Source organism: Ixodes scapularis, unplaced genomic scaffold (assembly GCF_016920785.2).
Source record: "Ixodes scapularis isolate PalLabHiFi unplaced genomic scaffold, ASM1692078v2 PGA_scaffold0__279_contigs__length_252992795, whole genome shotgun sequence".
In the NCBI taxonomy this organism is placed as follows: domain Eukaryota; kingdom Metazoa; phylum Arthropoda; class Arachnida; order Ixodida; family Ixodidae; genus Ixodes; species Ixodes scapularis.
The window spans coordinates 106,246,776-106,258,318 of NW_024609835.1; positions in this window are offsets into that span (position 1 = coordinate 106,246,776).

The following is an 11,543-nucleotide window of genomic DNA, read 5'->3' on the forward strand; positions in this document are numbered from 1 at the left end:
CTTGCAATATACTGTTCTTAAGTGAACTATATATAAGCGATCGGCTTTCCTTTTTTATGCTGTCTTTTACACAGGCAACTGTACAGTATTTCAAACTCTGCCAGAAGAGGGCGTAATTTCGGGCTGGGTCTATAGACCTTTCCAAAAAAAGAGCTTGTGGTCGGTGCCATCTTTAGTGTTCGTGAGTATAGCGTGTGCTTTGCTCGCTTTCTGAAGCGACGAACACGCACATGCTGGGCTGTGAAGATCGCACGCTGGCCGAGCGGCTAAGCGGCCAGCTCGGCCACTCTCAACTAGCGCCCCAAAGCGTTCCCGCAGGTTAGCCAAGGGCTCACATACTGACAAGAGTGTTGTCGATCTTACCTTACGGGTGAAGCCGCCCACCGTGTTCTAACATAAATAGTTTTACTCACTAGCTTCCCAACAAACAGAAACACGTGCGGAAGGTGTTAGTCTCCAAAGATAGCAAAACATTAAAACGCACCAAAGATGGCAATGATCCTGAGGTGCCCCGTCTCAACTGGGCACCCCTCCCCAGACCCTCTCCAGACGGTGTCGGTAGCTTCTTCGCACGCCAAACAGACAACTCTCGATAGTCAACAGGTTGGCTTGCGAAAATAGAATTTAAAACCATAGAAGGTCGTTCAAATTTGTGACACCCATCCGCGCGGTGCCTGTCACAAAACGGTTTGAAAGGCACAGCAAGTTAGGCAGCACTCGCCGGGAGTTTGCTGCTTGCGAATGGCCGAAGTAATTTGGCGCGAAGTTTACGAGGCCGCCCTTGCGGAGACGACATGAACCATGCTAAAAAAAAGAAAGCATTCGCGTCGTATTTAAACGAATTTTAGAAGTTATTCAGGCCAAGCGTGTTTGTTTTGGCACGGGTTAAAACAGTTCGCTCATGTAATGAAATGTTACTACATCTTGACAGCGCTTCGGGTCCCGGTGGAAAAACGCTGTTCTGAAGATCTCGTGGCGATGCTTTGTCTTCTCCCTTTTACTTTTTATTGCAAACAACGCTCTGTGCAAATGACCCGGTCTGAGAGACTCAGAATCAGTCAGATAGCATGAATAATCAACGTTAAGTGCGTATAATAATATATAACAGTACTCACATTTGAAAGTGTCAGTTACTGAACCAAATTCCGGTAATGCCACCACAGCGAATGACGTTTCTGAATGCTCAGTTGAAGACAAGAGGACTTTAAAGAAAAATGAGAAAGTGGTTGGACAGGCTGCATGCTGGCCCTTGCTGGTCTGACAAACCTACAAAAAATATACAAAGAAGCATTTTCTTCTCCCCTACCCCTCCCCTCCTCCCCCCGGCCTCCTTCCAAGGTGCAGGGCGTCGGCGAATCATCGCCGAGTAAGGTTGCATCCGACCACACATGATTTTTTTTTAGGTAACAATCTGAACTCGCTGAAGAAAATATTGCCGCGCGCCAAGTAGGCAGCGCGGCCGTAGCCTAATGGTTATCGCGCTTGCCTCCCACGCGAATGGCCAGGGTTCGATTCCTGGCCGGGGCTACGCATTTTTGTTTACACTGTAATGTGATGTTCTAGTGAATTCGAGAACCGTCTAGCTGATTCGAGGTTGGAATGTTCTACGCGTCGAACCTTCTACATCAAATGCTCCAAAAGCCAACGCGTGTACAAAAGCGGCTCCGCCTGGCAAGCAGGAGTCAGTTTCGCCCCAGCGCTCGACTCTGCTGTCTCGCCGACTTTGACGCCCGCGACGCTCTGTTATTATCTTTTGTACCCTTTTATTTTTGGCACAAGTTCGCCACATTAAACGTTTATTTCTTCCTTTTTATTTCCTGTTTTTTTTGGTCACCACCCGTGACATTTTGGTCGAGGTGCGGGGTACCGCATGTCCGTGCAGCGTAGCCCTCCGAGTTCCCGCGCTACAAGTCCGAACGCAAGCTCCCGAGGACCCAACGAAGACCAGATGGAGACTCGATCAAGTCGCCGAACCCAAGGGCTACACCCGGAATACGGACTTTTACCCCCCAGGACCAGGCAGCCGACGATGGCCAACCAGTCGCAGACCCCCGCCGCTCCTGCCGTCGTCTACCTACCCGTCGCTCCTCGAACACCGGCTCCATTCCACGGCGAACAGTACGAAGACGTCGAAGACTGGATTGACCAGTATGAACGCGTTGCCCGCCACAATGGCTGGACCGACGAGCAGCGCCTGCACAACGTCTACTTCTCGCTTGAGGGGACCGCCAAGCACTGGTACGAGAACCATGAGTCCTCTTTGACGTCGTGGGACATTTTCAAGACCGATCTGAAGGCTACGTTCGTCAACCACCACCGCCGAGAGAGAGCCGAGGACCTACTGCGAACCAGGACCCAGGGCCCCAATGAAAGCGTCACGAGCTTTGTGGAAGACGTGCTTCGCCTGAGCTCCCGCGCCGACCCTCAGGCCACCGAGGGAAAGAAACTGCGCATTTTGATGCGGGGCGTGAAGGACGACATCTTCGGAGGCCTCGTCCGCAACCCGCCGGCAACCGTCGACGCCTTCGTCAGCGAGGCGACAAACATCGAGCGCGCCCTCCAAGCGCGCGCTTCCCACTACCAGCGGCAGCCAAGCGTCACTGCAACCGCTCTGCTTTAGCGGCGAAAACGCTCCTGGTACGGACATCCGCGAAATCATCCGGGAGGTCGTCCGGGAGGAAATCTGCCGGTTGCTGCCAGCTGCAAAACCGACCAGCGACGCTCTCCATCGCCGAGGTTGTGTGGGAAGAAGTTCAGAGAGCCATCCAACCAGAGGCTCCCGTCGCCGTGGCAGCCACCGAGGAGCCCACTTTGACTTACGCCGCAGTGGCCCGACGGCCACCACCTCCTCCTCGAGCCTATGTTGCGCCGCCCCGACGTCACTCTCCTGCCGCGCAGCACGACCGACGCCGCGACGACCAGCTCCAGTACGCCAGTCAGGAGCCCCGTGCACCCCGGAAGACCGATGTGTGGCGAACGCCCGACCGACGCCCTCTGTGCTTCCACTGCGGGGAAGCAGACCACACCTACCGCCGATGCCCATACCGTCGACTCGGGCTGCGCGGGTTCCACCCGAACGACCCGCGACCCCGTTATGGTGAACGGCCTCGGGAAATCGACGAGTACCTGCGACGACCTCAGTCCCCCGAGCCTGCGTTCCGCCGAGAGTTCCGGTCGCCTTCGCCACGACGTCCAGCTTCGCCGATGCACCGACCCCGACGTGAAAGCCTGTCGCCCCTCGCTCCACGCCGGGGAAACTAGGCGCGGCAACCCCTGGAGGTGGAGTTGCCGAAGACGACCGACGCCAAGATCCTCCACGAACGTCGGAGGGCACCCACTCGAACGCTACCAGAGAGCGAAACGACGCCCCGGCAGCGGTGTCCAATAACCTAAATGTCGTCATTGACGGGCAGGACGCATCAGCACTCGTGGACACCGGAGCAGACTACTCGGTCTTGAGTGGGAGGCTCTCCCGCCGCCTTCGAAAAGTCACCACGCCGTGGGATAGACCACAAATACGAACCGCCGGAGGGCACCTCATCACACCAGTCGGGAGATGCACTGCTCGCGTCGAGATCCATGGTGAGACGTGCCCCGTGAAGTTCGTCGTTCTGCAAGACTGTTCAAGGGACGTTATCCTCGGAATGGACTTTCTCTGCGAGTATGGCGCCGTCATCGACCTCGGGGCAAACCAGCTAACGCTGCGAAAGCCTGTTTTACCGCCGGTGGACACCAACACGACGTCAACCACAATCCGAGTTATCGCCGACCATGTGAACTTACCGCCGCGGTCGAGTGTTTTCGTCACCGTTATAACCGACGCAGCCATACACGGTGAAGCTCTTCTGGAAGGCAGCGTCCAACTGCTCCTAGAAAAAGGAATTGGCGTCGCAAGAGGCGTAACGGATCTCCAAGAAGGACGTACAACTGTTCTTGTGACAAACTTCCGAGAGGAGCCGCAGCACCTGACGAAGGGTACCACTGTGGGCCACATTGAGGAGCTTCAGGCGCCAGTCGTGGTCACCGCAATCTCCGAAAAAACCTCGTCGCAGAACAGCACGCCGCCGCCGCCGATCGACATTGACCCCGAGCTCCCAGCTCCTAAGCGCCGGCAACTGGTTGATCTCCTCGCTGAATACCGTGACTGTTTTGCCACGTCGTCGAAAGTTCGCCAAATACCAATGGCGAAACATCGCGTTATTATCGACGACGACGCGCTCCCTGTCCACCAGTCGCCGTATCGAGTCTTCTTAAAGGAAAGGAAGATGATTCAGGATCAAGTCCAAGAAATGCTCGACGACGACATCATTCAACGCTCAAGAAGTCCATGGGCGTCCCCAGTCGTCCTTGTAAAGAAGAAGGACGGAACCCTGCGGTTCTGCGTGGACTATCGTCGACTGAACGCTGTGAGGAAGAAGGACGTCTATCCGCTCCCCCGCATCGACGATACGTTAGACCGACTGCGCCACTCCCGATATTTTTCGTCGATGGATCTGAAGAGTGGCTACTGGCAGATTGAAGTCGACGAACGCGACCGGGAGAAAACTGCCTTCGTCACTCCCGACGGACTGTACGAATTCAAAGTGATGCCGTTCGGGCTTTGTACTGCGCCAGCCACCTTCCAGCGTGTCATGGATACCGTGCTGGCAGGTCTGAAATGGCAGAGCTGCCTCGTCTACCTCGACGACGTCGTGGTATTTTCACGAGATTTCGACGAGCACCTGAAACGACTTCGAGCCGTGCTTCAAGCCATCAATACCGCCGGCCTGTCATTCAAGCCAACAAAGTATCGATTCGCCTATGGTGAGCTTAAGTTCCTTGGCCACGCCGTGAGCAAGAAAGGTGTTCTCCCTGACCCTGAGAGGACCCGCGCCGTGGCTGCATTTACGCCGCCGTCTGACAAGAAGGCCGTGAGAAGATTCCTCGGACTTTGTGCCTACTACAGACGATTTGTTCGGGACTTCGCCAAGCTGTCCGCACCGCTGACGCACCTCACGAAGGACGCCGTAAAGTTCGAATGGACAGACGAACACCAGCGGTCATTCGATGAGCTGAAACGAAGACTCCAGACGCCCCCGATTCTTGGCCATTTCGACCAGTTCGCTGATACAGAGATTCACACGGACGCCAGTAACACCGGACTTGGCGCGGTGCTTGTTCAAAGGCAGGATGGGGCAGAGCGAGTCATCGCATACGCGAGTCGGACGCTGTCTAAGGCGGAGAGGAACTACTCTACAACTGAAAAGGAGTGCCTTGCTGTCGTCTGGGCAATAACGAAGTTTCGCCCATATATATATGGAAGCCCTTTTCGCGTGGTCACTGACCACCACTCGCTCTGCTGGCTCGCGAATCTGAAAGACCCCTCCGGACGCCTCGCCCGGTGGGGCCTACGACTGCAGGAGTTCGACACGACCGTTGTGTACAAGTCCGGCCGGAAGCACCATGACGCCGACTGTCTGTCAAGAGCTCTTGTCGAGGCCGGTCCTGCCTGTATCGAAGACGACGACGATGAGTGTTTCCGCGGCGCTTTGGACGTCAGCGACATGGCAGCACTCCAACGAGACGACCCTGAACTGCGAGTGCTCATCGAGCACTTAGAGGGACAAGCGAGTTCGGTTCCCCGTGCTTTCTTAAGAATCCTGCATACATTATCCATGCGGCGAGGGGTGCTGTACAAGGAGAACTTCGTCAACAACAACACAGCATGGCTGTTGGTTGTTCCAGCCAGCCTTCGAGACGATATATTCTAAGGATGCCATGACGACCCAACGGCTGGACACCTTGGCTACAGCAGGACGCTCGCCAGGATTCGAGACAAGTACTACTGGCCGAGGCTACCGAAGACCGTTCACCGATACATTCGATCATGCCACGAGTGTCAACGACGCAAGAAACCGCCAACGAAGCCGTCAGGACTTCTGCATCCGATTTCTCCCCCGTCTATGCCGTTCCAGCAGATCGGAATGGATTTACTTGGCCCTTTCCCATCATCAACGTCGGGAAACCGCTGGATTATCGTCGCCACCGATTATCTCACATGGTACGCCGAGACGAAAGCCCTTCCAGCAGGCACGGCTGTTGAAGTCGCCAAGTTTTTCATTGAATCCATTGTCCTCCGGCACGGCGCCCCTGAAGTCCTGATCACAGACCGTGGATCTTCGTTCATGGCCCAGCTGACGCAAGAGATCCTTCGTCTCAGTGGCACCGGCCATCGTCGAACCACTGCATACCACCCGCAGACCAACGGGCTGACCGAACGACTCAACAAGACAATCGCCGATATGATCTCTATGTACGTCGACGTAGAGCACAAGACGTGGGACGAGGTGTTGCCCTACGTCACGTTCGCCTACAATACGGCCGTTCAGGAGACCACTGGATTCACCCCTTTCCAGCTGGTACATGGTCGGAAGGTAACGACCATGCTGGACGCAATGCTGCCCCATGAGCCATCTGACAATGAGAGCGACGACGCCCAGGCGGTTGCTCAACGCGCCGAAGAAGCCCGCCAGCTCGCCCGACTCATAATTCAAGACCAGCAACGTGTCGACGCGGGCCGCTACAACCTTCGTCGCAGGGACGTTCACTTCCAGCCCGGAGACAGGGTGTGGGTGTGGACGCCCATCCGTCGCCGCGGCCTCAGTGAGAAACTGCTGAAACGGTACTTTGGACCATACAAGGTACTTCGTCGCCTCGGCGAGCTGAACTACGAGGTGATGCCCGACGGAACAAGAACATCATCACGCCGCCCACCACGACCTGAAGTCGTCCACGTCGTGCGCCTGAAGCCGTACTACGCTCGATAGGACTGTGGATCTTATGTGTTTCAAATGACACTTTAGTTTGCCGTTCTTTTTATGTGCTTTGTTTTGTTTTGTGTTGCATCGAGGCGATGCACTTTTTAAGGGGGGAGTAATGCCGCGCGCCAAGTAGGCAGCACGGCCGTAGCCTAATGGTTATCGCGCTTGCCTCACACGTGAATGGCCAGGGTTCGATTCCTGGCCGTGGCTACGCATTTTTGTTTACACTGTAATGTGATGTTCTAGTGAATTCGAGAACCGTCTTGCTGATTCGAGGTTGGAATGTTCTACGCGTCGAACCTTCTACATCAAATGGTCCAGAAGCCAACGCGTGTACAAAAGCGGCTCCGCCTGGCAAGCAGGAGTCAGTTTCGCCCCAGCGCTCGACTCTGCTGTCTCGCCGACTTCGACGCCCGCGACGCTCTGTTATTATCTTTTGTACCCTTTTATTTTTGGCACAAGTTCGCCACATTAAACGTTTATTTCTTCCTTTTTATTTCCTGTTTTTTTGGTCAGTGACCAAAAAAAAACAGGAAATTGCTTTTCATTGAAACGGACCACAGGCGGCCCTACAAACTATAATGCCGATGCAGCGCGGTTCTTGTCCCACCTTCCTTCAGCGTGTCGCTGCACTCAAGCGGAAGATCATGTGGAGCGCTCTCGGTGCTCGATTAGATAAATGGCTTATCCAATGAAACTGAGGTCCATCCTGAGGTCAAACATTCGCGGACGAGTAGACCTCCGTGCCTAGAGTGGCGCAATCCACTCCGACACCTGGACATTTCGTAGCCAAGCGGCCAATCCCAAGCAGTGCTTTGAAATCGCCGCGCCGCTACCGCGCAGCCAGGGTCAAGAAACAAAGTAAAGTTGAAGCTCTCCAGATGCCTCAGTAGACGTGGAAACTAAGCAGCTCACTGACCACGCGGTCTCTTTGTGCGTCTGCTTTTGAGGATGATGTATTTTTACTACTCATGCAATAAATACGAAATGTAAAAATATGTGACAGTATGTAGGATCAGTCTTGGCAATAGTATGAGAAAGAAATACGCCCGCAACCAATTATTGACGAAATTAGCCCTGAGCCGCTTTCATTGAACCGGTAACCGCAACATCAGAATATGGTTTCGTTCAGGTTCGGGTTCAATATGAAGCGTTCGATTTCAGTTTTGGTTTTGTACGGGTTCGGTCCAAAATAACGGTTTTGATCCGGTTTTCGGTTCGGGTTCTGGTTCGGTTCGACACCCTGCTTTCAACTCCTCGGAATAAAAACATTGAACCCATTCCCACTTCTGGAATGGCTGAACTCCACCATTCCATTCCTTTACATCCTAAACGTGAAAACAGTGGCAACTCACGGTCACACTGTGTTGCTGGAAAAATGCAGCATAAAGCTGCTGAAGTTATCACACGCAGAGACCACTGAAAAAGTATGCATACTTGCATACGCTTCCTCAAATCATTAATTTTACTGAGCCGAAGGGTGGTCGCGCAAAGCGCTTTGTGGCATTTGGTGCCACTGTAGACATCGATCGCTCTAACAAACGCAAAATGCTTGGGAGTCGCAATTAAAACCGTTCATTTTCTTCGTATACCCACAACAGATACATGGTTAGCGTGTTGTTTGTTTGATACGACATTCAAAATGTCTCGTTTGTGCGTCGCTCAAGAAGACTCCGCTTGCTCTCTGCTTCGAATACTTGCACAACAGCACCGCTAGTGCCCTGTGAGAAGCGACGCCGCGTATACCTGCTCCAAATGTTTACGCACCATGGCAAGAACAAAAAACCGCTGACAAGGTGCAGTCGGTATACGGCACCAGCACAAGGGAGTGTAGCAGCATATTATGAAAACTTGCATTAAAACGTAAACGTGAACATGGGTTAAAAGCAGGGAGTCGAACTGGTCATTATTCCGGTTCTATACGGGTTCAGTGGCATTGAATTTTGTTCCGGTTCGGTTCTGGTTCAGTGATGTGTTTGAAAAAACAAAAGCGGTTCGGTCACCGGTTCCATCGAGTGGAAACCAATTCAAACCGGTAAAAAAAAGCGAGAAATTATTAAGAAAAGATTACTTTGCGTCATCTACATTGAAAAGAAAAAAAAAAAGAAGGTAATCAGAAGCCGGGCTGTTGAAACGAGGACAGCAAAACAGATACACGCTTAATTTCCCTTTGTGATCTTGAATTTTTACGCGAACACAGTTCAATCAAAATTACGTGGTTATACAGGCGTTTCGATACATGTTTCCAATCAGTTGTACTCGCATGTGAAGTCAATCAGCCAGCACGCCCAGTGACAGCGTAACAGTAGCACGCACCGTACTCGCAAACTACACCCAAAAACGAATAGTCCTTAGTTGTTTAGACAGCGTTAGTTTAGGCTGCAAGAGTATGGTCACATTGTTGACCACCGTTGATGAGAAATTTATCCAGTGTAGTGCGACTGCTAGCGTGGATTCTTCAACGAGTATCACGCAGTACTGATACACAAGATACACGACGCACGCCGGTACGATTCTCATCCACATTGAAGCGTCAAAGTACCCATACCGCTTGCCCGAACGACTTGCTCGAGCGACTGAGTTGAAGAGGAGAGAGACAGCGAAGGCCCATCGAGAGACGATTAAAACAAAAAAATGACAAAAATACAACGGGCGTCTTGTTGTTTTTAGAAAACGCGCGCGCCACACACACACACACACACACACACACACACACACACACACACACACACACACACACACACACACACACACACACACACACGCACACACACGCACACACGCACGCACGCGCACGCGCGCACACACACACACACGCATACACGCACACGCACACGCACACACACGCACACGCACACGCACGCACACGCACACGCACACACACACACGCGCACACGCACACGCACATGCACACGCACACGCACACGCACACGCACGCACACGCACACGCACACGGACGCACACACACACACACACAAGTACTTTAATCAGCGTGCAAGACTGGTCGACTGGCGTTCCGGCGACCGGCGCCGCAGTGTCGCGCTCGTCGCAACTTCGGATCTTCGCGCGTACAGATTTCGCACGCACGCACGCACGCACGCACGCACCATTCCGAACCCCGCTCACTTTCTGGTAGTGTTCTCTTAGCTGTACGTTTAAACATCTGCCTGTCTGGCCGACATATTTCTTGTCGCATGAAAGTGGAATCTGATACACCACCCTTCCGTGCACGCGACAAACGAACTCTTGTGCTTGATTGGGCAGCCCGTCGGTGCCTTGCAAAATGGGTCTGTGAGCTTGTACATTTTTGCGAGCTTTTCGGGTGCAGAGTAAGCAACTTTTACATTTACACATTTTGCTATCTTTTCCAGACTGTGCGCTGTTCTGTGCATGTAAGGCACAACCGAAACTTTCTGTCTTGCTTGACCTGCCTCTGAGCGCGGACAAACGTCCTTTCTTCTTTTCTTAAGGGCGCTTTCTGCTACAAATACAATCACAGCCTTTGGAAACCCGGCACACTACAAGCGTTCGTATTGCTCAATCAGACTTAGAGACATTGCATGGTGGCAAGACCTTTTGAGGGCGTTCGTCAAACACAAGTTAATTATTAATCTTTTTAACTAATTTTGAGTGGGATGAGTTAAATGGTAACAACGGCTTGTTGGCCCTTGGGTGGTATGCCCAACACATGTGCTGTTCAGAGAGGGTGAGTTTAATGTCTAGAAATTGAGTAACACGCTCTGCAGGTACTTCATACGTGACCAGAAGGGGGTCAAGGACATCACCAAAAATGGTCAAAAGACTTTCCACCGTCGAGGGGGAGAGGGGAGTATCATTGTCAAGTAAAATTTAAAAAATCTTCAACATATCTAAAAACGTTAGTAACGCTAAAAGCACTCACGCGGTCACAAAGTACTCTGTCATAGTGCGCTAAAAATACATCACTCAAAATAAGAGCTATGCACGAGCCGATACACACCCCCTCGTTTCTGAATAAAAATGTCGTTATTCCATTCAGAAAAAGTTGAGTTAATATAAAAGCCTTCTACGACTTCATTTTGAAAAGCTATAATCCCGCGGTTGTCGATGCACCCTTCAACGCACCTAAGTAGTTTATCATGTGGAAGCGAGTAATAAAAATCTTTTACGTCTACAGAGCAGGCTAAGAAGCCTTTGTTCGAGTTTTCTTTAAAAATTCTACAACGTCATCCTAACTTCTGATCAAAAACGGATGGTCAATCTTAAGAAACTTTAGCTTCTCTTGCAAGAAAAGAGCGATCAAGTTTTGCCACGTTCCATGCTCTGACACATTCACCCTCAGAGGACATTCCATTTTATGTGTCTTGACGCTGAACATTATCTGCAGACTACAGCACCTACTGTTGTCAATGCTCTGCGCCAAACGACCAAGATTAAACTTCTTGCACAGATTCTTCCCCTCCGTCTTTAGCTTTTTCAATGACACATCTTGACGTTTGTTAAAAACCAAAAAGATGGCTCAAGGGCCTTACTACCATATTCTGCTTCTGTTACAACAACGAACCCTACCTCCTTGTCGGCAGGAAGAAGCGAAAGCCGACGTTCCTTTAGCAACGAGACTGCTTTCCCAATGGGCACGCCTGATGAATCTGGCTTGTTCCGAGTCAGCACCTCCACTCCCTCTGAAATGCTCTTCTCCAACTCTCCGTCCGGGCATGTCTAGACACTCGGTGTACTAGACCCAGGAGTTCTGGAGCACTCATC